The sequence below is a fragment of the Maylandia zebra genome, linkage group LG3 (assembly GCF_041146795.1).
Source record: "Maylandia zebra isolate NMK-2024a linkage group LG3, Mzebra_GT3a, whole genome shotgun sequence".
Lineage (NCBI taxonomy): Eukaryota > Metazoa > Chordata > Actinopteri > Cichliformes > Cichlidae > Maylandia > Maylandia zebra.
Genome location: NC_135169.1, coordinates 1,393,765 through 1,419,539, shown reverse-complemented (window position 1 = coordinate 1,419,539; position 25,775 = coordinate 1,393,765). Strand labels below are relative to the sequence as shown.

The 25,775-nt window shown below is 40.5% G+C and overlaps 1 long non-coding RNA gene across 1 annotated transcript; it reads right to left on the bottom strand.

Annotated features, from left to right (window-relative positions):
- Positions 1 to 23,713: 23,713 nt before the first annotated feature.
- On the bottom strand, positions 23,714 to 25,023 carry LOC143414290 (uncharacterized). Its single transcript, XR_013094819.1, has 2 exons — positions 24,710 to 25,023; positions 23,714 to 24,151 (listed from the first exon to the last, which is right to left on the bottom strand). It is a non-coding gene; the product is annotated as an uncharacterized LOC143414290 (long non-coding RNA).
- Positions 25,024 to 25,775: the final 752 nt, after the last annotated feature.

Genomic DNA, 25,775 nt, shown 5'->3' with positions numbered 1-25,775 from the left:
TGCAATTTGTAGTAAATTGTGCGCCACAGACTTTGCAATTTACATTTGTGTCACTCATTTAAATCTTCTTCTCCTGAAAGTGAAACTCTTACAAACACATATGTCATAACTTCAGTCACAAACTGACACTGAGTCTCTTCAGTAAATCCAGCAGCTTTTTAACATCAAAAGATGTCTTTGAGCTGCTGCAGATGTTAGTAAATCTGACCCTAAAGGTTCCTTCTTCTTTAAAATTCAAACTTCGAAATGAAAGGATATTTTTAACAGGCTGTTCTCGTTTATATGACCTCCATAAAACAACAGGGTTAGAACACATTGTGACGAAGTAAGATGTTTGTTTTGTAGTCCATCTTCTGCACAATGTAGTTTCAACAGGCGGACGTCCGGTGTCACATCGCTCCTCTCTTTCCCTGAGTCCTTAGCAAATCTCCTTCCCACGATGACGTTTTCATCGTGGGAAGGAGATTTGCTTCGGTGTCATATTGTTACAGAGAGACGAGTGTAAGGTAGACTTGTAGTCAAGACCGCCTAATCCGAGACCAAGACAAGACCAAGACCAAGTTGAGACAAGTCCGAGACCAAGACCGAGTCTTTAAACTGCAGCCAGATGCTATTCTATATACATACGCAGGATACCTTAAACTAGTTTTTTAATTAAGCAGCAAGGCAGAACAAAGTCGGGCCTGTATCAAGACACAGGGACTAAACCCCAATTCAACCAGACCCAGAACTGATCCGGAATTAAAACAGGACTACAACAGTAACCAAGACAGAACCAGAATCAGAACTAGATGATAGTAGCACTAAAAATCATCATAGACCTGCACTACACTTATTTTTTAATTCTACCAAAGTACAATATTTAGATTCAGAAAAGTTTATACAATTATTTAGCCTTGTTGTGCAAACAAGTCTGCATAACTTAATAAATATAGAATTTGAAAAGTAACAAACGGTATCTAAAAAGAAACACTAGGTACTGGATACATGTTCTGATGAGTTTTGGCAAACAACCATTTGACTAACATCTGTGTCTCACCTGCTCTTGTTCCATCTCTGTTCCTCTCTCTCTCTGTTCCTCTCTCTCTCCCACTTTGTGCTGACAATCACACCAACATCATCAAATATACAGTTGAAACCAGATATTTACTCTTCAGATAAAAACACAAACACTTTTTTAATCAAATCAGACTAAATGTTTATTTTTTTAGATTGATAAATATAAAAAACATATTTGTTAACTTTAAGGGTGAAGAGAGAAACTATCTGTATTTCTTAATTGCAAATGGCACCAAATTGTATTCAAAATTGAGCCACACTTATGGAGCTCCACAGTTCTTTTCCTGGTGTTTTGGTTGACATCTCTTGATTTTCCCATGTCAAAGAAACAGGCTCTGTGTTTTGCCTTATATGCATCCACAGCTGTGCCACCAGTTTACTCACATGGACTCTACTAACCAATCAGAAGCTTCTTCAGCTCAGAATGGAATCGTCTGGAGTTTTCTTATTAATTAACAATAAACTTAATGTATATGTACTCCTAAATTTGATGAAAGTGATTAAAATAGACAGCTCCCTCTTTTTATTCTGACATTTAACTAATTCAAAAGATATTTCAACATTTATTTATCTAAAATAAAACAAGTTTACTCTAAATTGATGTTTAACAGAAAAAAAAGTTTTTATGTTTTCTCCATAAAGTGTATGTAAATATCTGGTTTCAACTGTGAATATACTGCTGAATTCCTCTTGTTTTGCATAGATATACTGAACAACATCCAAAGCATAATATATAAAATAACATCTACCTGAGTTTTTTCTTTGAAAGAAGCTCCTTATGTCCATTGTTGTGTACATCAGTACACCACTGAAACCGATTTAGAGAGTTTGTTTATCCGTGGAGGGTAAGAACTGAAAATATGAAATGTAAGCTAAGACTCTCTAAAAAATCAGCATTGCTGTTCGGCTTTTTATTTATCCATTTGTTGATTCACTCAAAGAGCAAGTAACGCAACCAAGTGATCAGTTTGATATCAATCTTTTGCACCGTCATATTTACATTATTAGTTCGAATGATTTGCTTTGGTACCTGGTCAAACTTAAGCTCTCCTCTGTCTGCAGCAAACTCGCAGGCAGCAGCTTCTCCCCCCTCGCTCACATGGGTGCTGTGCTCAGTCGCCTAGTGCCTGAGCTCGGATCATACCAAAATTAGGGGGAATTTACGACGGTGCGCTCTGTGCTTCATGTGTTGTTTTTGTTTTATACAGTTGTCAGTCAGGCATCTAACTAACAAATTACACTCCGAAAGACCCCATGCTTCTGAAAAAAATGACCCGGGCTTAAGCCCAGTAAGCCACCCCCCCCCGCTCCGCTGATGGTTGACTCCAAATCTCCCGAACACTATGTCGATTTGAGAACGCAAGACCGAAACAGCGAGACCAAGACCAAGACAAAAGTCCGTCGAGACCAAGACGAGACCACATAAAAGTGGTCTTGGGACATCCAACTCTAGTTTAAATACACTGGGAAGTAAAGAGGGGATTGAGACACAGAAGGAGGGCACAGCTGGGAGAAATCAGAACTGACGAGACAAGGAAGCAAAGTAGGATACACTCACATGAGACCCAGACCTTCAAAGTAAAACAGGAAGTAGCACAGACGCAGACTTGATTGGGGGAGACAGAGCAACTAAGAAACACAGAGACAAACAATAAAGCAGAGGACTCTAAGAACCAAAATACACAGAGGGAAATACTAAGCATGGAACACAAGAAACTAGACTCGAGGGAGCAACAAAAGACCAACCATGAGAACATAATTCACAACACAGAGTGACAGAAAACACAAGAAACTCAAAACATGCAAAGACACTGACCAAGAAACAGACTTACACAGAACAGAGGGGGGACAGAGAAACATGAAGGGCAAGGGATCAAAACTAGAAACCATAGAATAACTCACACGAGTACAAAATACAAGAATCACGAAGAACTAAAAACTCTGGATCAGGAGACCCAGGATCCTGACAGATGAACTGTATCTCCTTTATAGTAAATAAATAAGTATAAAATCCAGAAAGCTACGCAGCACGGTTCATTTACAAACACAAATCTAACTTCAGTTTCCCTCTTTTTTTGTTAGAAATAATCTAACTGTTGCTTAAATTTACACAAGACATCAGAAATCTGTACTGTCATGAACAAAAATGGAAACTTAATTTTGCATGATTTGCTGGGTTAACCCACTGAGGTCCAAAATATAACTGACCATTTTTGACTACTTTTTACTTTACTTTTTGTTTTCCTTGTCTTGCATGTATCATTCTTTTCAGCTCAACCTCACTTGAATGTGCAGTTGTTTTTTTCATTGACATACTGTAGTAACACTGATCTGAAATCACATAAAAACATGAAATCCTAGTAGTAAGGCAAGGCAAGGCAAGGCAAGGCAAGTTTATTTGTATAGCACAATTCAACAAAAAGGTGATTCAAAGTGCTTTACAGAGACATTAGAAACAAGAACAAATAAAAAGCATGATTTAAAATTGAATAAAACAAGCAAATAAACTAACTAACTAATTAACAAACAAACAAACAAACAAACAAACAAACAAACAAACAAACAGCAGTATATAAAATCAAAACAGATAAAATCAGAACAGTAGATAAAATCAGTAGTTAAATGTAAGTTTTGAAATTTAAGCTTAAAGTGTGGATTTGGTGCTTTATTCAAATGCAGCTGAGAACAGGTGAGTCTTCAACCTGGATTTAAATAAACTGAGTGTTTCAGCTGATCTGCATTTCGTTGCCCTGTACCTGTGCATGTGCAATGACAATAAAGTTGAATTCTATTCTATTCTATTCTATTCTATTCTATTCTATTCTATTCTATTCTATCTGAGGCTTTCTGGGAGTAGTAGTTTCTTTTCTTTTTTTAGGGGCAGGGATAGCTCAGTAGGTAGAGTGGTGGCCCCATGATCGGAAGGTCGGGGGTTCAATTCCCCTGAACAGCTACCCTGAGGTACCCCTGAGCAAGGTACGGTCCCTACACACTGCTCCCCGGGCGCCCAGTGGCTGCTTCACTGAGTGAATGGGTTAAATGCAGAGAGGGATTTTCCCCACGGGGGACCAATAAAGTACACTTTCTTCTTTTCTCCTTTTTTTTTATGGTGAAATCCACAGACATGTGGATTGTGTGGCCTCTCTCTTCTCTGATTGGATTGTTACATTTGTGATTGACATGACAATCACATTGACGTTCATACTCGTAAGTTGAAACTGACACACAAACAGGAAACTTGAGCACAGTTTCACACGTAGTTTTTTGCTTTGTATCTGTAAACAGACCTTAACAGAAAAAACGTTGTAACTTGTGTAAATATTTTTAAAAAACACACAAATTCTCATTCGTAGATGCACAAACATAATGTTTTCAGATATTTTGGTTTACAATGTTACAAAACTCAGTTCACAAATACACATCTGATTTACAAGTACAAAATATTCATGAGCACAGATTAAGCCCGCTTCTCTGGACTACAGATGTTAAATCCACACAGACTCTATCTAACCTTGTGTCACTTTCACACACATTATTAACATGTAATGTTCAGTTTCTAACAGTATATCTCACCTGCTGAGACAAACACAAAGACGCTGAAAAATTGGAAATAATAGCAGAGTGACGCAGTTCCAGCAGACATTTCTGTGCTTCTGTATTAAAATCAGAATCTGAGCTTCAGACGAGACTATATGCGATGAACTTTGAGGTTCAGATGAAGCTGAAAGTCCCTGAGTGAGAGAACAGGTCTGTAACGCCACACAGTCAGAGAGAGACAGTTGATGGGCTGGACCGGAGCCCTCCAATGGCTGCAAACCAAAGACGCATAAATTAAGAAAACTAGAGAGCAGCCAGTCTTTAAATAGTGACACCAAAATATTTGCACCTGTCTTTTGAATAGGTTAGAACTCTTATTATATTATATTGAATGAATGAGGAATAATCTGGATTTATGGCAGAAACGTATTTAATAACAGTCATTTGGTTGGATATGAGTAATTGTGTCATTCAAGGTTTTTCCGCAATTTGGATTTGAAGATTTTTTTTTTTTCCAACAATATCTTTATTGCGTTTCAAAATTACATACAGAAATTGGAGTACTACCACAGCAAAGGAAACATCCAGGGCAGCTAAATTATTGTATAACAGTCAATCGCACTTCCTTGCAAATCAGACACTTATAAGATGTTAGAGAGCAACAGTTAAGTGGAAGTACAAACTATATGACCTGTAAATAATAACTTTTGCCTTTTGTTGTGGGCAGTCTGAGGTACACCTGTGCACTACTCATGATGTCAGATCAGCATCCTGATGTGGCACACCTGTGAGGTGGGATGGATTATCTCAATATAGCAGATGTGCCCACTACCACACATTTGGACTGATTTGTGACCACTGTTTGGGAGGGATGGTTATATTGTGTATCTGGAATGAATTTTAGGTCTCTACGTCCATCCCATGGGGAATGGGAGCAGTAACAAAGGTGTTGCGTTTATATTGTTGTTGAGTGTATATATATGTATGTGTGTATATATATATATATATATATATTTTTTTTTTTTTGTTGAGTGTATATATATATATATATATATATATATATATATATATATATATATTGTACTCAAATGTACAATTCACACAGCATTAAAGATCAAGTATAAAAGAGATTAATTTAGGAAACTGCAGAGGACCACCAACCTTTACCCCCCATCTGCCCCATCCACCATACTGCCAAGATCCATATTTCCCATATATTGCATAAAGGGACCTCAGATGTTTTGAAAAAGTGGTAGTTTCCCCTTGATAATGTAAGTAATTTTTTCCATAGGTAAAGTTGTGGACAATTCCTTAATCCAGTTAATGTATTTTGGTTTACTGGTCTTCCTCCATGAGAGTGCTATGACTCTTTTTGCCAGCAGTAGACATAAGTCCAGGGCGGTAATTACCTTTCTAGACATAAGATGTCCATCAGGATATAACCCTAAAATAAAAAGTTTAGGGTCAAGAGCTAGTTGTGTACCCAATATAATATCCAGAGCTTGTTTAATCTCTTTCCAAAACCGTTGTACTTTATTGCATTCCCAGACACAGTGGAAAAACGTCCCTTTCTCCTCTCCGCACCTGAAACACAAGTCTGGGATATCACCATTATACTTATTAAGCTTTTCTGGAGTCACATACGTCCTCATTAGCCAATTATATTGCAAAACTTTGAGACGAGTAATGGTAGTTTGTGTTTGTGCTTCAGCACATGCCTCCTCCCAGTCTTCGGAGGATAAGTCCTCCTGTAAATCTTCCCTCCAGGCATTAAGTTTTCCTAAAGAAGATTCAGGGGAACCCTCAACTAACATATTATATAATTTGGAGATTATTCCCTTTCCAAAGCAATCTCTTTTCATTTCTGTTTCCAAAGTGGAAAACGGAGGGATTGACAAACACTGATTTTGAGATGATCTAATAAACTTTCTCACTTGTAGATATTTAAATCGATGTTTGCATGGGATATCATACTTGGAAATCAACTCCTCAAATGACATCAAAATCTCACCCTCTGATTCCACGAGATCCCCTATTGTCTTTAAGCCTTTGTCAGCCCACTTCCTAAAACCAGGGTCTGCCTGGAGGGAAAAATTGATTACCCCATATTGGGCTAAAGCGTGCGAAAGAGGTGGGTTCACCCAGGTATTTTTTAACCTGATACCAGATCATAATCATATTTCTGACTATAGGATTTTTTGTCTTTTTTTTCAACATTTTGACTTTTGCTGAGTATAGGTACTGGGGAAGGGGAAGAGGTACTGAACTGTTTTCCATATTTATCCAAGGCGGGGGGGATTTATCTGTAAAAAAATACATCATAGTCCTCAATTGGGCTGCCCAATAGTACCAAAGTGGATTGGGACATTTGAGGCCTCCTCTTTCATACGGTAAGTACAAGAGTGATAAACGGAGCCTTGGTCGTCTATCATTCCACAAAAAACGTACAAAAATTGTCTTCAGGTGTGAAAATAAGTTAGCAGGGGGTGACAATGGGATGTTCTGGAACAGGTACAAAAGTTTGGGCATTATGTTTAATTTAAGAACATTAATTCTCGCTATAAGTGACAAGGGCAAGGGCTTCCATCTATCTAGGGATGAGGTGATTGAGTCTACCATACGGGTGTAGTTAGCTCCAACAATGTCTCTCAAACATGGCACTATCTTAATCCCCAGATAGGTAAAACAGTCTACCATTTTGAATTGGAAAGATTAAGTATCATTAATGAAGATTTTTCTTTGTTCACTTTATATCCTGATATCTGTCCAAATATGTGTAGTAGATCCAACAAGGCTGGGATAGACTCCTTCAGCTTTTCCAAGAAAAGAATAACATCATCTGCAAATAAAGCAATTCTGTATTCCTGTTGGTTTACTGATAGACCAGTTATGCTCTTATGGGACCGCACCGCAATGGCAAACGGTTCGATTGCTAAAATAAACAATAAAGGGGACAAAGGGCACCCTTGCCTACAGCCCCGTTTACTTTCAAACAGTTTAGATATAATTCCATTTGTCAGTATTTCAGCATATGGCTCATTATATAAAAGTCTAATCCACTGACAGAAATTATCCCCACAGCCAAATCTTTTTAATATTTCAAATAAATAGGGCCACTCAACTCTATCAAAGGCCTTTTCGGCATCTAATGATAGTAGAGCAGTGTCCGGTTTTCCCTCCTGACTATGAAGAATATCCAACACTCTTCTCACATTATGAAATCCCTGTCTACCCGCAATAAACCCATTCTGATCACAGGTAATTAGATCAGGTAAAAATCTCTCCAGTCTTTGAGCCAAAATTTTGCAAAGTATCTTTAGATCCACATTAAGAAGACTTATTGGTCTTAGGTTACCACATTTATTGCACGGTTTACCAGGTTTGGGCAATAAAGTTATCAGGGCTCCTCTTAATGAGACCGGAAGAATTCCGTTTTCAAATGAATCCGAAAACATGTCAAAAAGAGGGGGCAGCAGTTTAGTTTAAAATTCCCTATAAATTTCTGTCGGCAGCCCATCTGGGCCTGGGGCTTTACCTGTTTTCAAATGGTCTATTGCTATAGATATCTCCTCCTTTGTTATAGGTGTATCAAGATCTGCGCTCATTAGTCCTGAAATGCTGGGCAACTGAAGGATCTAACTAAGAAGGATCAACTAAGAAGAGATCTTGCTCTTGTCCCATGTGTGTTATGTCTGAGTTATATAATTTTTCAAAAGAAACCTTAAAAGTTTCATTAATTCCTAGAGGGTCAACAATAACCTGTCCATCACTGTTTTCAACTGAGGCAATGTTTTTCTCATTCTGTAATTGACGGAGGCGCCAGGCTAATAATTTCCCGGGCTTTTCCCCTTGATCATAGAATGTCTGTTTAAGACGCAAAAGACGTGAGGCTGCCTTAGAAGCAGAAAGTTCATTATACTGTGTTCTTAGTAACAGGAGCTTTTGATGGACTCTTGGACATACACTTTGAAAATATTCTCCCTCAAGCATCTCAATCTCTGCCTCCAACTTTTTTGTTTTCTGATAAGTTTGCTTTGCTCTATAACTTGTGAAGCTAATAATCTGACCCCTTATGTAGGCCTTAAAAGCTTCCCATCTTGAGCAGGGTGATGTTTCATCCCTATTAGTATAAAAAAAATGTTTATTTGGTTATCTATGAAAGATATAAATTCTGAGTCTAGGAGCCACTTTTGTTTAAATCTCCACCTAGGGGGATCTCTCTTCAGTCTCAAATCTTCATATATTAACGAGTTTGGCGAATGGTCAGATATTAAAATATTATCATAGTGACAGTCCTTTATTTTATAACTCAAATTGGCAGAAACTAAAAAGTAATCAATACGCGAGTATGATTTATGTGTATGTGAATAGCAGGAGTATTTTAAGACCTTAGGGTTCATATCCCTCCAAATATCCCTCAGATCAAGTTCTTTCATAAAATGTTGAATAGTTTGCCTACTTTTAGGATGAGAGAGATCAATACCTGAGCTCCTATCCAATTCTGGGTTCAACGTACAATTAAAATCCCCTGCTATTGAAGATTATTTTATATTATTTTTAAGAGTCATGGAGGCTTTATATAAACATGGGATTATAAATTAAATTTGCACATAGAGATTAGACAAATTATGGCAGTGAATCTTAAAAAAACGAGTAATTAAAGGGCCTCACTGCATTGGTTAAATCATTTAAATCATCACAACTGAAATGTGTGTTTGTATCATTTTGTAACTCACTGAACCATGTTCAGTGAGTGAGCCCTGATGGATCAGTGCTGTCCTGCTGTCACATAGAAAGTAATGACAGATGTTTTGATCCCTTTAAGGACACTTTCTGTAAGTCTGCATTTCAGGCCTGAAGCATAGTGGAGGCAGCAGCATCTTACAGTCCTGTTCCTCGTCCTATAAAATCCAAGGAAAGCAGGCAACCTCCACCCCTCACACTGGAAATTTACCAAAAATATAATATTTTCTTTTTCTCCTATGATGTTAACGGTCAGAAAAAAAACATCAGGCGCTCTTGGACAAACTGAAACTGCTCTGCTGCCACCTGCTGGACCTTTATACACAGTACCTCTCAGACAGGAAACCATTGTTACACACACTTTCTTACAAACAAAACTGTTATTGGAAGTGAAGAAACTATGAATATTTTTGCGAATTTTACCCTGAACTAGTAATAATGTCTGACACTCATCTTAAGCTCCAATAATATATCATCATGGATATTTCATTCAATTTTCTTATCATCCATTTCATATCCATATCATCTTGAATGACTCTTTGGTCATAAGTGGAGCTGGAAAAACAGTCTGATTTTGATTTTTGACTTCTAGCTATAAAGCTCAAGTTTCCCTCCCTCTGACGTCTGTCATCTTCTTTCATAAATCATAACATATTCCTAAACACACAAATGGTTTTTCTTCTCTTGTTCTTACTTTTTCATTATTAGCTTGTAATTCACTGATGAGAGATATCAGATGCTCTGAATACAGTGATCTATGTTTCTACTTGTTAAACTGAGTGAGAACTGAGTTCATGTGTTTACTGCAGTCTGCTCACAGAGGTTACTGTACACACTGAACTCTGACCTCATTAAAACTTCAAATGGGAATCTCCACACCTCACCATTAGTCGCTTCACTTTACTTTAAATATAGTTTACTAATTGTTTCTTTATTAAATTATTTTATTCCCATCACACCTTACAGTGTTTGTATGGACACGTGTGTCAACACTGCAAGATCAATTTTTTTTGCTTTGTTTTTTTATATTAATACTGAAGTGCAGGGGAAGATGAAAGGAAGAAAATAAAGAAGAACGCTTGGACACTGCTAGCATAATGGACAGATTTTTGACAAGGTTCCCACACAAATGCAAAACAGGAGATGAAGCATCACTGAAAATGTTTCCAAACCAACTTCATTCCAAGTCAAAGACTAGAAAATGTAGTGAAGCACATCTTCCCTTTGGGTTTACCTAAACACGTGCCAAGGTAGTCGTCGGAAGCAGTGCTGGGCTCTCCAAATCATGGACAAACAGTATCCCTGTGATGGCATGCCACACATGGTAAGCTCCACACCTCACCACCCGCTGATTCACCTTAGTTTAATTTACAGTCACTACTTTAAAATATTCTACTTATTGTTCAATATTGTTTCTTTATTAAATGTATTTATTTTTCCATCACACCTTCCAATGTTTATATGGCGTGCACATATATTAACCTTGCAAGGTCAAAGTTCTGTTTTATGTTATATTAATACATCTTTCTTTGTTTGAGTTACCTGGGGGTTGGCTTCTCCTGTCTGGCAAAAGGTGTGGCAAAGGGCTGCGAGACCTGAAGTACCACTGACAGCCTAATTGGATTGCACCACACACTTCATTGCCTGGGGGGGTGTTTCGTGTTTGTTTAATTGTTTTGTATTAGTTGGTTATATGGCAGCCATTTTGTTTTCCCCTGTGTGTATCATTTGGTTTAGCTAAACCACTATTTAAGTTCCCCCATGTGTCATTTCAGGAGGTCAGTTTGTCATATGTTTGTTTGAGGTTTTGTTAATTATTATCTTGAGTGTAGTCTATTGAGTTGACCTCTTTTATTGGTCTGCCTATTTAGGTTTTGGCTTTGTTAAATATGTTTTCATATTTTTGGGTCAATAAAACCTAGTGATGGTGAGATGAAGCCTCATGATGAACTGAAGCTTTCCATCCAATTGGTCGACTCATGGTTCGAAGCATTGTGATGATTCATTTGCTCTACTGCGCCATCAAGTGGACAATTTAAGTGAAGCGGGCTCTTTGATTATAATGATGTGTAAACCTTATGTACATCTGGATAATGACACAAACTAGTGTTTGGTGCTTCACTTTTTAATAAACTAAAAGACAGAAATCAGATTATAGGATGTGTAGTGTTGTTTATTTATATTTTGGTGTTTATCATTTGTGATATTTATTACTGTGTGCATACTTTATTAGGAGAGACAAAATTAAAAAAAAAAAACATCTCTTCCTTGCTGGTTCCATCGAAGAAGAAATGCACAAGTAACTATGTAGCACGTACGTAATCCAATTCCACAACACGGTGTGATGGGGAATCAGCTGTTTTCCTGCCCATGTTATTTCGAATCTGGCGCGAACCGATGAACCAGTCCCTGACTCAGTCACGTGGTACGGACTGCCCTCGAGGCCTCGAACGTCACTGCATACGTAATCAAAGCAAGCCTCGATACGCGCTTCAGAAAAACACCCCCGCGATTACCCGACGCACGATTCGAAGCTTCGACACACAGGACACATCACTAATAAAACCCCTTTTTTGAATTAAAACCACCTGTGTCCTTTATGCTTTACTGCTTGGTCCCTGACAATCCCACATTCTTGATTTTTAGTTCACAAACACTTCTTGTAATGACCAACTACTCCTGACATTTTGGAGATGTTAGCGCTTTATACACTAAAGTTACAGTGGGATACAAATAATATCAGGCTCATCCTGACACAATTTGTTCCTCCTGTACAAACCACGGACAAACAGCATCGCACAGTTGTTTATGTTTTTGAACCCATTTTGCACAGAGAGACATTTCTGTGCAAAATGGCGAATATTTTTCTTGTAAAGCACCTCCGAAAATGTTAGAGCACTTTTGCAAATATGTGATGTCTTGATAAATCGAGAAGATATTTGAAGTTTACACAGCTACATTCTTGCATGAAAATATCTTCAAAGTTTATTTTGTGACCCAAGAGTAATATTTCAAACTCCGCCACTCTGTGTTCCTCCGCCACTGCCTCGTTTGAGTTTTGGACGAAATGGATTCTGGGATACTGCATTTCGTCATTTTGAGCTGATTGGATATCAGATTTTTTTGCATCCAGGTCTGTGATTGGCTGGTTTTGTGACACAAATATAACGGTGTACAGAAAGAGTTGAGCGCGCACAGGCAGAAATGTTGAGAGCGCGAGCAACACAACATTTCTGCACAACAGAACACAACATTTGAAAGCGCAAATGCAAAAACTGAGCGAGAGTGGCTGCTATTGTGTGTGTGTGTGGATAATAGCAAACACTGAAATACAGTTTTTGCACGCATTTGAATTTTGTTCACTCAAATTTAGCTTTTCTTCGCTCAAAATAAATTTGTCCTCAAAATGAAACACTTGCACCTGCAATTTGTTTTTATTTTTACGTGCTCTCAATTTTTTTTTACGTGCTCTCAGAATAGTATCGCAAAAATAACGCCATAGATATCTGCTAAATTAAATTAAAAATGTTTAGAAGACAGACTACAAAATGGAAATCTTACTTCAGCTGGCAAATCCTAACCCTGTCTGATGTCATTGAGATATCAGAGTGTTTTTGTAAACTTTAATTATGTTTACAAGGGGCTAAAATAACAGTGGAGGAAGATGGCACTCAATACATTTCTGCATGCAAAACAGCATTTACAGATTTCTGGAGATTTCCATTTGGCAAGGTCAGCTCGATACAGAGGAGTAGAGTTTTAAAATGTCCTACTGCAGGTAGAAATGAGCACATTAGAGAATGTCTGACCTGTATAAGATTTTATTCAGACATGCAGAAGCACAAGTTTCAGCTTTTGAATTTAATATACATGCATCTGTCTTTCTGTGAAGATGGCAATGTTTACAACCAAACTGCAAAGCAGCACTTCGTAAAGGCCGGTGTGCTCTCGTGTTCCCTTTGCATCGCGAGCAAAGGAAGGAATGAGGAATAATCTGGATTTATGGCAGAAACATATTTAATAACAGTCATTTGGTTGGATGTGACTGATTATGATGAATATACACTGGATAAAAGCTTTAGTGTCATTCATTTATTGTTCAGCAATTTGAATTAGGAAATTATTTAATATCTTTTTTAAGAGTCATCAGCGCTTTATATAAATATGACATTATAAGTGAAGTTTGTGCATAGACATTAGACAAAGTTTTCCATTCAGCCTGTTTTTTTCTGCATGTAATAAAAAAGGAGTAATTAAAGGGCATCCCTGCATTAGGTAAATCATTTATATTATCACAACTGAAACGTGTGTTTTTGTCATCCATCTTAGATGATTGTAATGGATTTTTTTTTATTTGTTTTCTTTTTTAAACGGGCTTAGAAAAAAAATCTGTTTCACACCTCTGAGTGGAAAGCAACCATCCTCCACCCCTCACACTGGTACATAACCCCACTGTCTCCCCAGCAGCCCTCGTCATCTGGAATGACATGCTACCTGGTGCAAAACTGGCAGAGCTGAGTTATGAAGCAGTTCATTAAAGTTTAAGATTCAAGTTGCTTTTTATATGTTTGGCCACCAGATGTCACCAAAAAGAAAAGCTTCCAGTAATGAATCTTTTTTCAATACAAGCTTCAGAAAGCTTCATTTGCTCTCCAAGATTCAAGAAATTTATTGTCATGGTCTCCACAAAACACAATAGGTTACAATAGCAATGGAATTCTTATTTTGCAGGTTCCCTTCACACAACTAAATAAGTAAAACAGTGCGTGGGTGTAATCAGAATTTAAAGTACTAGTAGTTGCAACACTGTCACAGTGATAATATATACAGAGTATGCAATATTAAGGTGTATATGTAGAGATATGTACACAAATTGCAAATTTACAGGTTAATATACATGTGCAGACTTTTACATTTACAGAATAAGGGTAATTACAGTTTTATTATGTTGTGTATAAATGTACAAAATTGAAAATCTACAGTTATGGATAATTACAATTCCGTAATAGTCAGTGATGCAGTAGCCTGATGGTCTGTGGACAGTAACTGTTTTTTAATCTAGTTGTTCTCGCTTTCACACTCCCGGAGCATCTGCCAGATGGCAGGAGTGTCAACAGTATGTGTGTGTGCTGTCCTTGATGATGTTATGTGTCCTTTACCTGACCTGAGTGTTGTAGATGTCCTGTAGTGCTGGGAGGCGCACTCCATAGATGAGTTATGCCATTTTAATGACAGGCTGGAGAGCCTTCCTGTCCTGAGTGGTGCAGTTCCCGTGCAGTTTGTCAGGATACTCTCCACTGTGAATTTGTAAAAGCACTGAGCAGTTTGGAGGTTAATCCAAATTTTCTCAGCTTCCTTAGGAAGAAGGGTGTCATGGTTTGCCAGACAAGCCATGTGAGTTGTAAATGGAGGACCCAAGATGCAGGCACTGCTGATATGAGTGAGCTTTTATTGGTGGAGAGTGAAACACACAAGCGGGGGTGCTGAAAAGACAAAACTTAGACACAACCTAAACTGGGAAAACTAAACAACAAACCAGAACACGAGGGAGCAGAGAAGACATGAAGGACAATGAGCAGGGAGAACAGCATGGATGAACGCAGAGTGACGCAGGGAGGTAACACAGACAAACCAGCAACACACACAAGAAAACACGCTTAAATACAAACAGGGCAATCAGGGAAACAGGAGGCAGACACAGCTGGGATTAATTGGACATAACGAGACAAGGGGAAGCAAAACTAGAAACACTGACAAGACAGATGAACCTTAAAAATAAAACAGGAAACACACCGACTGAGCTCTAAAGACACAAATGGTAAATGGTCTTTTACCATTTGTACCATACCGTATTTGTATAGCGCTTTACTTGGTCCTAAGGACCCCAAAGCGCTTTACACTATACACAATCATCCACCCAGTCACACACACATTCACACACTGGTGATGGCAAGCGTAGCCACAGCCTCCCTGGGGCGCACTGACAGAGGCGAGGCTGCCGGACACTGGCGCCACCGGGCCCTCTGACCACCACCAGTAGGCAACGGGTGAAGTGTCTTGCCCAAGGACACAACGACCGAGACTGTCAGAGCTGGGCTCAAACCGGCAACCTTACAAGACGAACGCCCAACTCTTGAGCCACGATCGCCACAAACTTCACACAGACTGGGGGGACAGAAAAGAGGTACTTGAAACATGGAACAGGAGAGCACAGAGGACACAAAACACTAGGGATAATCACAAACAACCCAAAATAAACAAAACCACAGAATATTAATAAACTTAAGTGTAACCCAACTTGTGAATTATTATTAAGAATGACCGAACTCCCACTAGCCAGTATCAGAAGATCTAGGATCGGCAGGAGCCCAAGGTATAAACACCAATAAGAAGAGACCACACCACAATATACTGTTCACAAATTTGTTATATTTGACACACAGCAGCTGCAACAATGTAATGAAAAAACAATAAAATAAAATACAAAATATTTCCCCCAAAATAACAAACTAAATAAAAGTGCGCGCATACAGCTTTCTCTGAGTCAATTATATGAGTGGATAATGTCTGATAACTGATGGATCGTTGGGGCCCGTTCAGTTTGTTTAATGTTTGTCCTACCACACTCCGATGAAGGAAGAAAGTTCGTAGTCCTGCAGGTATCTGAAGCTTCAATGGGAACGAAACTTTGGCTTCAATAAAACCTTGGCAAATCCTTTTCAATTTCGGGTTGGCTCGCCATCCAGTTAACTGGAACTGTGGAATCACTGCTCCTCGATGGGGCTTGCTTCAGACTGGGTCCGTCTGTCGAGTCATCCTTTTACCAGATAACAAAAAAAAACCTGACCTATAAACAGGTCACAGGTCCATATAGTCACATTCACCGTTGTGAAACAGCCACACTTACTTAAAACATTCAAAAATGAACAATAAGTATTAGTGTAACTCTATATCTTAATTCAGCTAGCTCTGTTGTACAACAAAATTATATCACTGCAGCATCATATCCTCTTAGATGAGCTATAATTTTATCAACCTGACGGCTGACAATGTTCTCAAAAAAAACACAGCTTCTATAGTTAACACTGTAGCTGCAGTCAGCAACTCACAGTAGCTCACCAGACTTGTGCATTATAACCAACTCAAAGAACACAACTGAAAATCTGAGAATCGGCGTACAATTGGATTAACTTGTTAAACATAAAACTGATTAGCACCATTTCTTTTGTTTTTTTTCTTAAACGTAATATGATTGCAGTCACTAGCCATTTCACACACAGAACACAGTCAAATTCTGCTAGCGTGAGCGCTAGCAGTTAGCTTAGCGGCTAGCGGACTCGCCGTCCCGTTAAGTCTGCCCTTTTTATCCTTAACAAATTAGGTTTTCCCCACTTTTCGTACTCACCGTTGACAGGGTGAAACTCTGAACAACCAAAAACAACTGCAGCAGACTTGCTTTTAACTCCTAGCGATTCGACTTCGGGAACATTAGTTTCTCTGGCACATGGCATTATATGAACAGGAACGAAATGGCAACACAGGAAATCATGTGATCAAGGTCAACAGCAAGGGTCACTGGGAGCTCATTGCTGATTGGCCAAGTTAAATGACAACAGATAATCTTATTGGTCCACATCTTCCTTTAAACATAAAAGAAATGACTAAATTCTTTACATTATACATGAAAAAAAAACTACTTTCCACTGCTCTTTTTTTCTAGCTGGGCTACAACCTCCCCCACTGAACTCATGCACGCCCCGTTGCATGGCAATGGTTGGGTAATTACTGTCTGATGGGTCTGGACAGGGCAATCTAATGGGTGATAACCCTCATCCAAAATGTCTGTAAAAGCCGTGGTTAAACCCTGGAACAGAGATTGCACCACCGCTATAAGTGGATGCCCAAGTTTCACATACTGAAGGCGTTTAGGCGGTTCTCGCTCCCTATTTGATCGTCTAGCAGAACCAGGTTGGTCTTGGCTTCCAATCAGTGTCTGGTCTACTGAGAGCTCTTCAGGAGATTCATCTGTTGGTGACTCATTTGACAATCCCATTTCAGTTCGACCTGCCGCCTCAACATCCGTAGACAGGTTTGGAGCAAGAGAAGATAACCCGGGATTCAAGTCATGACAATCACTTCCAGGTGCAATCCTTTCGGTCTCCATCTCTGCTGGTGGATTTTGGTCATCGCTCACGATTTCTGTGTCATGACAGTGACTCTCAGACACTGGAAGAGTTGCTGAATCTGGACTGTCAACAGGTAAGTTACATAACTGGTCAGTCTGTGGATTGCAGCTTGGATATCGAGCAGTAGAACCTTTAACTGAGGGACAAAATTCTGGAAGTTGTGCATCTTCCCCAGAAGACACTGATAAATAAGGGTGCGTTTCTTGATGAATGGTGACCGTAGGTATCTCAGAACTGGGGGCGTCTCTGAACCAGTAATTGGGGAAAATCTCATCCTCAGCCTCTGAGAATTGATCGGAGTCTGCAACTGGACTGAGACGTGTTGCTGGCCTGCGTCTTTGTGTCTGCCCTACAGGCTTGTCACTACTCTCGTTGGGGAGATAGCCACAAGGGAGTAATAGGTCCCTATGCAATGTCCGCAGTGGACCATCTTTCTTCTCAGGTCTCACAGTATACACTGGAAGGGATCCTGCTCTGCTTACGACTATGTAGATGGCTGCCTCCCACTTGTCTGCAATCTTGTTTTTTCCACGAATGCGGACATTTCTGACTAATACTCTGTCCCCTACCTCCAGATCTGAAATAGTCACACGCCTGTCAAATCTGGATTTATTCTTTTCTGCTATCTTGGCAGCATTTCCAGTAGCTACCTTGTAACTCTCTTGTAAGTGGGATTTCAGATTTTGCACGTACTGTGAGTGTGAAATCTGTTGCTCCTCTTTCACCGGCAGCCCAAAAGCCAAATCCACCGGCAGGCGAGGCTGGCGACCGAACATAAGCTCGTACGGTGCAAATCCAGTCACCTCATTCCTGGTGCAATTATAAGCATGAACAAGGGGCTTCACAAAATCACGCCAGTGAGACTTGTCTTTGTTTTGAAGAGTGCCTAGCATGTCCAGCAATGTGCGATTGAACCGCTCCACTGGATTTCCTCTGGGATGGTAGGGAGTAGTTCTAACCTTCTGTATGCCAGCCATCTGACAGAGCTCTTTTATTGTGCGAGACTCAAAATCAGGTCCCTGATCACTGTGCAACTTTTCTGGGAACCCGTAATGCACAATAAAATTGTCCCATAGGCACTTAGCTACTGTGCGAGCCTTTTGATTGCATGTTGGTATAGCAATTGCATACTTAGTAAAGTGATCAGTGATCACAAGGATGTCTTTAGCTCCACTTTTGTCTGGTTCGAGAGAGAGGAAGTCCATACAAACCAGTTCCAGTGGCCTTGTGGTACTGATGTTGACTAACGGTGCAGCTCTGTCAGGCAACGCCTTTCTGCGCACACATCTACCACAGGTCTTTATTTTCCTCTCTACATCCAAGGCCATTCTGGGCCAATAGAATCTGGCCCTAACGAGATCTAATGTGCGCTCAATGCCCATATGACCTATATGGTCATGCAGACTGCTCAAAACAGTCTCTCTGAGCTCTGGGGGCAGTACTAGCTGGTGAGATACCCGAGACCCGAGCTGGCGTCTCCGGTATAAGATGCCATTTATAAGCTGAAACCGACCAACCTCTCGAAGTAGGAGTGGAAGATCTGGAAGTTCACCCCTTAAAGTAGGCGGTGGGCTTACCCCATGCTCAAGTTGGGATATGACATGCCTTAGACATTGGTCAGCTCTCTGTTTATCCATCAACTCAGCCTCAGTCAGTTGAGGAATAACAGGCAATCCTCCAAACTCATCTTCTTGTCCATAGCAGTCAGGCACAGCATCAGAGGACATAGCAAGAGTTTCAACAAGAGTAACACAGCCATCCAAACTCGGATTAACAGAGCTGGCGCTATACACTGACTGTCTTTCACAAATGGCTTTCACAACCGCTTGGTTGGCTTCCTCGAGATTTTCAAGATCAGCGAGATGACCCTGAGTGAACTGGAAAATGCGCTCCCTCTCTTTCTGGGATTTCAGATCATCCACAAGAGCTCCGTGGGGTCTACGGGATAACCCATCCGCATCCCAGTTTTGCTTCCCAGGACGATACAGCAGCTTGAATGTGAACGTAGACAAAGCTGCGAGCCATCTGTAGCTCGTTGCATCAAGTTTTGCAGTCGTCAATATGTACGTCAAGGGATTGCTATCAGTGACAACAGTAAAGTGATTCCCATATAGGTAGTCACTAAACTTTTCTGTTACTGACCACTTAAGCGCCAAAAACTCTAATTTGTGCGCTGGGTATCGAGACTCGCTATGCGACAGCCCTCTGCTTGCATAGGCTATGACACGTAACTGCCCTTCCTGCTCCTGGTACAAGACAGCACCAAGGCCTGTAGTGCTAGCATCAGTGTGGAGCACATAAGGCTTTTGAGGGTCAGCGAACCCTAGGACAGGGGCAGTTGTCAGCTTTTCAATAACTGACTCAAATGCCTGCTGGCAAGCTGATGTCCAACGGTTCCCAAACGGCTCTTTGGGATGGTGATAATGCTCTTGGCTGTCTCTTGATCTACCCCTTTTGGTTGATTGAGGATAGCCCTGAGTCAGATCATTGAGGGGCTTCACAATGCTGGAATAGTCTTTTACGAACCTTCGATAATAGCCAGCGAACCCAAGAAAAGATCGCAATTCCCTGAGGGTCTGAGGAACTGGCCAAGTACGAAGGGCAGAGATTTTCTCTGGATCTGTCTCAACTCCATTTCTGGACACTATGTGTCCCAGGTACCGCACTGAGGTCTGGAAAAACACACACTTTTCAGGTGATAACTTTAATCCAAACTCTCTCAACCGAGTGAGCACCTCCAACAACCTTGTTTCATGTTCTTCCAGGGTCTTTGAGAACACTATCAAGTCGTCGAGGAAAACTAGCACCTCTTTCAAATGCATATCCCCCATGCACTTCTCCATTAATCTTTGGAATGTGCTTGGCGCATTTGTCAGGCCTTGCGGCATGCGGTTAAATTCCCAGAAGCCCAAAGGGCAGACAAAGGCCGTCTTGGGTTTATCCACTTCATCTACCTCGATTTGATAATATCCAGACTTTAGGTCAAGCACAGAAAACCAATGGGAACCAGAGAGAGCCGCGAAGGTGTCTTCAAGCTTAGGAAGCGTGTAAGCATCCTTTATTGTCTGAAGGTTGAGTTTTCTGTAGTCTATGCACAACCGGACCTGGCCATTCTTTTTACGGACTACCACAATGGGCGAAGAGAAGGGAGACTCGGACTCTCTGATTACACCTGTATCAAGAAGCTCTTGAATGTGCCTACGGACAGCCTCAATGTCTTGAGGGTGTAGCGGACGAGCACGGTGTTTGAAAGGAGCCTCGTCTGAGAGCTTGATGTGGTGAGTCACCTTGTCGGTTCTTCCAAAGTCCAAGTCATGTTGCGCAAATACATCTGGCATGTTGTTAAGGAGTCGTGTGATACGACCCTTCCACTCGGGAGGGATTGGGGACTCTCCAAAGTTGAAGTTACAATTGGCCTCTTGAGTGAGATCTGCCTTTTGCAAGTTAACCACACTCTGCTCCTTTGACAAAATACATTGGTAAGCGCTAATGTCAGCAATTTGACATTTAGCAGGAATGACAATGTCATGTTCAGATTGGTTGGTAATCACAACTGGAAGCCTAAAGGGTCGTTGTTTGGACAGGTCAACCAGACAAGTGTTCACTAGCAGACCACCAGGTAGAGAGGAACTGGAAGGCTGCTCAACAACAACTGATTGTTCATGCTGAAGACCGCTGGCAGTAGAGACACCCTCCAAAACCACTGTGGCCCCTGCTGGGACAACCTGAGAGATTCTGCCCTTCAGTTTTACAACACCATGGTGACTGACGTTAGACTGATTGTGTCTGAGTTCAAGCACCTTAATGACCGCTTTGTAGCCGTGAGGAAATGTCTTGGGATCTCCTGGATTAGCTTTGCAATAAATGTCATACAACACATCAAGTGTATTTGTCCCTATGAGTAAGTAGGACCCTGAGGTAGCTCGAACGTCAGGAACTATGAGAGCTAATGTGGGCACCTCAATAGACATACCAAGAAATTCTTTTGGAAAAGTGACAGTAGTTTCAATGTAGCCCAAATAAGGTACAGCCTGTCCATTCGCCCCTTCAACCTCCAAGAGGTCATAGAGAGGCTTGATGTCCTGCACTGACATGTGTTGTTCATAAAAGGATTGGGGGATAGTAGTCACTTGCGAGCCGGTATCTAGCAGACAACTAAATGTTTTATCTTCAATTATCACTTCAGCAGTGCTCCTGGTACCAATCAGACCCTTTGGAAGCCTGAAGGATTGCTTTTCACTACTGGAGTGCTCTAGATCCACACACTTGCCTGCTTTGCTGACAATCTTTACGTCTGTGGGACGCTGCGCATGTTCTTCAGCCTCTGTCTGTCCCACAACAGAGACTGGATCTAGTTTAAAGGTGAACTGGAGTCGCTGGGACAACTTTGACTTTCCCACGCGTGCTGCCTCCTCTCCAACTGCTTCTTCTTTTCAATAACTAGTGCAGAATTTGCAGGGTTTGTACAAGAAGTGGCAATATGCCCATCTTCCCCACAGTGAAAACAATACCAAGGCCTGGGCCTGCCTGTCTGTTTTACTCCGGCTAATCGATGCACTTCTTGATGTGTGTTGTCCATTTTCGATTTACAGGTTGTCTTTTTAACCGGTTTCTTGTTGGCACGCTCACTTAGCTTTTCCTGTGATGCAAATGAGGCTAGCTGACTCTGCAAGCTAGCTATCTGCTTTTGAAGTTCCTCAATAGCTTTCGGACCACACTGTGGGCTTTCTCTTACGCCTGCACAAACACAGGAACTCTGAGCATGGACAGATACTCGTTTTGATGAACCAATGTGCTTTTTCATCCTATCAACCTTTGCAGCTTGTCTATCTTCTTCGGTACGCAACATTAGCAAGAGCTCTGAAAATGACGGTGGACAGTTTTTCTTGTGTTCAAGTTGCAGACTGGAGAGCAATCCACTATCCCAACACCCCCTACAAAACTGCTTGAGGAGATGTTTGTCTACATCATCAGGTGGAATACCCCCCCTTTTTACTGCTAAATTTAGTGCTAGCTGTAAACGATGGAGGAAAGCTGATGGTTTCTCGCCTGGGTCCTGAAGGGTATTCATGAACTGAGCAAAAAGCTCCTCACCATCCTCTACAGCGCCGAAGGCTGAATCGAGCAACTGCAGATAGGCTACTGGGGGTGCGCTGGGACTCAAGCACTTCACCACATCAACTGCAGGTGGAAGCAAATTCTCTAAAATCTTCCTGGACACCTGCAGATGGGTCATACTGGGGTCACTTAAAAGCAGCTCAATGTGTGAGCGCCAAGTCTCATAGTCTGTCTCATTGTTAGGCCTGGGAGTTTTCCCTGAGAAGGAACGGATGCGCATTGAAGAATGGATCTGTGATCCAATGTCATCCTTCCTTAAAATATGCTCAACAACGACCTTCTGAACTTCAGGGGGGTTTACATCACTAATCACTATTGAAGGCTTCTGTACACGCAAGGGTGGAACTGGAGTTGAGACACCTTGGTCACTGCTTACCCTTGAGGGACCTGAAAGCAACTGGGGCTGTGGTATTGGTGTCTCATCAACAATGCTATCATGTAAGACAGAAGGTGCCTCATCTGTATTCTCAGTTGTCTCACAGATTTGTGATATCATCTCTTTCAATACTTCCTCATAGGTTTTGCCACTGAGCTTAGCCAAGCCCTTTAATTCAGCCAAGTATGACTTCGTGACACCTTCACCCACCTTAGCAGTGTAAACGCTTGCCAAGGCCCTCACACAGTAAGAGACATTTGGTTCACCCTCTGCAACATACTTGTATGGCATAAGAGGCTCTAAAGCTTCTACAGCTGAGCCACTTGAGTACTCAACAATCAGGTTTTGATGAAACTCTGAGGTAGCATCATCCACTGGCAAAAGGGTTTTAACACCACCATACTTTTTCAAAAACTCTAAAACTTCTTCATCTTTCTCTGACTTCGTGATCCCACTCACAATAACTGCATTGGGAATTTTTACACCTGAGCGCTGGACAAAATCCATGTCAGACACAATTTCTCATTACTGATGTTTAAAAATTCTTAGGCTCCTGGCTGGCTCGCCACTTATGTAACCCAACTTGTGAATTATTATTAAGAATGACCGAACTCCCACTAGCCAGTATCAGAAGATCTAGGATCGGCAGGAGCCCAAGGTATAAACACCAATAAGAAGAGACCACACCACAATATACTGTTCACAAATTTGTTATATTTGACACACAGCAGCTGCAACAATGTAATGAAAAAACAATAAAATAAAATACAAAATATTTCCCCCAAAATAACAAACTAAATAAAAGTGCGCGCATACAGCTTTCTCTGAGTCAATTATATGAGTGGATAATGTCTGATAACTGATGGATCGTTGGGGCCCGTTCAGTTTGTTTAATGTTTGTCCTACCACACTCCGATGAAGGAAGAAAGTTCGTAGTCCTGCAGGTATCTGAAGCTTCAATGGGAACGAAACTTTGGCTTCAATAAAACCTTGGCAAATCCTTTTCAATTTCGGGTTGGCTCGCCATCCAGTTAACTGGAACTGTGGAATCACTGCTCCTCGATGGGGCTTGCTTCAGACTGGGTCCGTCTGTCGAGTCATCCTTTTACCAGATAACAAAAAAAAACCTGACCTATAAACAGGTCACAGGTCCATATAGTCACATTCACCGTTGTGAAACAGCCACACTTACTTAAAACATTCAAAAATGAACAATAAGTATTAGTGTAACTCTATATCTTAATTCAGCTAGCTCTGTTGTACAACAAAATTATATCACTGCAGCATCATATCCTCTTAGATGAGCTATAATTTTATCAACCTGACGGCTGACAATGTTCTCAAAAAAAACACAGCTTCTATAGTTAACACTGTAGCTGCAGTCAGCAACTCACAGTAGCTCACCAGACTTGTGCATTATAACCAACTCAAAGAACACAACTGAAAATCTGAGAATCGGCGTACAATTGGATTAACTTGTTAAACATAAAACTGATTAGCACCATTTCTTTTGTTTTTTTTCTTAAACGTAATATGATTGCAGTCACTAGCCATTTCACACACAGAACACAGTCAAATTCTGCTAGCGTGAGCGCTAGCAGTTAGCTTAGCGGCTAGCGGACTCGCCGTCCCGTTAAGTCTGCCCTTTTTATCCTTAACAAATTAGGTTTTCCCCACTTTTCGTACTCACCGTTGACAGGGTGAAACTCTGAACAACCAAAAACAACTGCAGCAGACTTGCTTTTAACTCCTAGCGATTCGACTTCGGGAACATTAGTTTCTCTGGCACATGGCATTATATGAACAGGAACGAAATGGCAACACAGGAAATCATGTGATCAAGGTCAACAGCAAGGGTCACTGGGAGCTCATTGCTGATTGGCCAAGTTAAATGACAACAGATAATCTTATTGGTCCACATCTTCCTTTAAACATAAAAGAAATGACTAAATTCTTTACATTATACATGAAAAAAAAACTACTTTCCACTGCTCTTTTTTTCTAGCTGGGCTACATAAGCATAAACACAGAGTCCACAGACATAGGAACATGACAAAGAGTCATTATTGAGCATTTTTGATGATGCTGTGTGTTATGGGTTAGTGAGATCCTCACTGATGTCAGTGCTGAGGAGTTTGAAAGTCTCTTACTTGTAAGGAAGTTGAAAGTCCACAGGATTGTGACATGTTACATTTGATGGTAGGAGGATCATACATGCATTATAACAAAAGTACATATTGAAAAGTAGTATTGGAGACATATTATGAAAAAATAAAATATTGTTGATCATTTTGATAATAAAGTCGATATTTCCACTGCCTCCATGACTCACACTGGTTCTCTATCTCAGCAAAATCACAGCAACAAGCACAAATCCTGCCAATGATTTACTTCCTTATAAACCACTGAATCAGGTGACGAAGCACTGATGAACCAAATGAAGCTTCAGACTTCACTGATTGTGTGACTCTATTCAGATCATACCTCGACACAGTGCTTCTGGAGCAGTTAGGTTTTTGTTGACACACAGGCTGGAGTTTCAAACAGACCATCATTAGCAAACACTTTAACTTCTTCATTCACTGTAAATGAACTCACTAAACCTATTTTCCATGTGCTGTGTTTGAGTCCAGCTGACCTATTGATTTTGGCAATACCACTCTATTTCAGTTAATTAAAGATGGGCATATATAATATACTAAATCTAGATTATTAGCAGAGGTGGGACCAAGTCATTGTTTTGCAAGTCTCAAGTC